The sequence below is a fragment of the Cupressus sempervirens genome, chromosome 4, assembly GCF_028749045.1.
Source record: "Cupressus sempervirens isolate cs-2001-9-10 chromosome 4, ASM2874904v1, whole genome shotgun sequence".
In the NCBI taxonomy this organism is placed as follows: Eukaryota; Viridiplantae; Streptophyta; class Pinopsida; order Cupressales; family Cupressaceae; genus Cupressus; species Cupressus sempervirens.
This window is the reverse complement of record NC_143121.1, coordinates 122,362,388-122,365,492: the sequence shown is the minus strand read 5'-3', so window position 1 is coordinate 122,365,492 and position 3,105 is coordinate 122,362,388.

Genomic DNA, 3,105 nt, shown 5'->3' with positions numbered 1-3,105 from the left:
AATGATGATATTATAGGAGCGAAAGAAAGTAGTGAGAAATGGTCTTCCATACTGACTTATGCCTTCTTTTGGTGGTGGTTTTTTTTTGTTTTGGGTGGCAGATTTGATTCTAATTGTCTTATTTTTCATTTTTTAAATTGTTTTTGAATAAGTTGATTTAAAAGTTAGTTATCAAGATGTTAACATAAATGTTCTTGAAAGTATATTTACTAAAGTTTTTTCAGTTTGTTTTAATGCTTAGATTCCGATCGATGGGAGTTGGTTGTAATTTAGTAATATGAATTTTAGCTCTATATAAGGTGGTGACCCATACGCTTTTTGATGGTGGTTATGTGTAAGATTATACTTTTATATATAATATTTTTTCTTTCTCATTAGATTTTTTTTCGTGAGAATGTTTGTAGAACTATTCCATAACAAAAAACATTTATCTATTTACTATATATGGAGCACAAGTTCTAATAATATCACATTTACTAAGCCATCTGTTGTTTTGTTACGTTCAAGTCTTCTTTATTTTACACAATATGTCGTTGAAGACAACCTTAGGCCATCTAACCTCTTCCATTTGACCAATTCTTTCTAAATATAATGTGAGTCCCACCATAGCAATTGTTTCAATAGGAGTTGCCCCTGTCTCATTCAATGTGATATCATATGGGACTAAACTTTTAATTTTGAATTTGTTTATAATCAAGCATTTTTTTTTCCTCGATTTCCTTCCACTGTAAATCAAGCATACTACTAGTCCACAATTCAGAATCATAGAGAACAACTAGAAGCACTAAAAGCCTAAAAAGAGTTTGGTAGATTTTCAATCCCATAGCTCTACCTCTCTACATTTGTTTATTTGGAAAGCACAAAATGTTTTCCAGCCTCCCAAATTTTGTTTTTTCATGCACCTTTCCCAACTTAAATTTCTACCGAAATCAATATTTAGATATTTGTAATTTGTCAATTCATCTAGAGTACTACCTTCAGAACAAAGATTATGACAATTATATTTGCTTTTGTTAGGAAAAATGAATGTTCTTGTAAGCCAAGAGCAAAATAAGAGATCAGAATAAGGTCTTTTATATACAAAAGAAGCCTTATAACAAACTTGCCCAAATTAACACCATCGCTTCCATATGAGTTTAACCACTCTTTGAGTTTATCGATACATAAATCAAAAAGGGTACGAGACAATTGGAACCCTTTTGTGACCCCTATATCACTCCTAGAAAAAAAATTGAAGATGTCATCTAAAGTTCTAATTTTGACTTAAACTTCCTCATGTATCCTATGAACAACTTCTCAAAGACATATAAGGACCCCAAGTTCCTTCATCTTGTGCCAATTCTTACTAGGGTCTATGTTAAAAGATTTTTTGGAATCTATGAAGTAGAAAAATACTCTCTCCTTTTTATCCCAAACATTTTCAATAATGTAACTTAAAGTTATTATGTGATCAATCGTGAAATACTTAGGTCCAAAACTTTCTTACACTTTATTGTGCTTGTCCCTTTTCTTTCCACTTGCTAATTTTATTTTCTATCATACTTTGAAATAATTTGCAAAATATTTATCATATTGGTCATATAACTGGAGGGATGGTGTTGATTCAACTACTTTTGAAAAGGGGAATCGCAAGAATGGTTGTAAGGTCTAAAGGAAACCCCTACTACTTATTGTTGTTAAAAAAAAATAGTAATGTGAGATGCAATAGTTTTCATGCCCCACTTAAGATATTTTTCTTGGAAATTGATCAGGTGTTTATCTTTTCCAACACTTGATTTCCCAATACTAGTCTTAGTCTCTTGAACATTGAAAAGCTTAACAATAGCATAAACAAAGGTGGGACTCTCAACCTTAGGATCCTATTCATAAAGTTTCCTTACATAATCAAGCTACTAAGAAGTTATAATATTATTTTCAATTTTCTTTTTTATTGGTTGTAGCTCTTTCCAAAATAACTTGAGGTTATTTTTTCCAAAAAGGATTGTCTCTTCCCACCTTGTGATCAAGAAATTATATTTTTTCTTTCTTCAAATTTATGTATAAGATTTTATGCTTATTTATTTTTTCTCGTTTGACTCTTTCAAAGTTCTTCTTGCCTCTTTGCATTCTTTGCCACTAGTACATTTGCACCCTTTTTTCTACCAAAATTTTCGACCAAAGCTATGAATCCTCTTTATTTTTTGTTTTCATTCCTGCGTTGGTTGCAACAAAAAAAAAAAAAATTCCCGATTTGGTCGAAATTTCGACCAAGATTATTTAACTAATTTGAAAATACCCAAAGTATTCCCAAGTTGGTCGAAATACTTGGGTCGTAATAAACATTTGGATAAAGGTGGATGCCTGAGATGAGAAACACATTCCACGCGCATTTTTACTGAACTTTGTTCAGTTTTTGGTGAGTGATTTCATAGGATATGGTGAGTCTTTGGTAAGAAACACATTCAACGCCAAAACTACTCGAATTAGGACAAAGCCAGAAGTGATTCACCAATTCACGTGTAAAATTTTATGCCTCTATTACTGCTGGTACTTCTATTCAGGATAGGGTTTGGGCAACAAGTTTTCTTAGTTTTGTGGGATAGGGTTTGCGGGATGAATAATTTCTTAGGTTAACATTATTCACGTGTGCTTATTTTTTGCAGGTGGTCGTGAATCATGGTATTCCTCTAAATGATGTGGAGAATGCAAGAAAAGTAGCAAGAGGAAGGAAAAAGAGATTAGATTGAGGGCTTCAGAGGGCAAAATATTGATTGGGTGGATTTACAATGCTCTTGATTCTCTTAAAGCTTCCCATCTTTGGCCCTCAACGCCCACAGACTATAGGTTAGTCAAATGTCTCTCAATGACTAAGAGATTTGGTGGATGCATTTCTAAATTCCTTTGTATTAATCAATAGATAAAAGAAGGCTGAAGCATCCGATTTTTTTCAGTACTTCCAAGTATAATATCCCTGGACTAAATAGAGCATAGTACTTGCATCTCTTAGTCAAGCTTGTGAGCAGGATTTAAGTAATGCAAACATGTTTTTCAATTGATAACATAGAGTTGCATATTAAATAGTGTGGTGTCATTCTATCGGTTCATCCATAAAAATGTCTAGTGAGT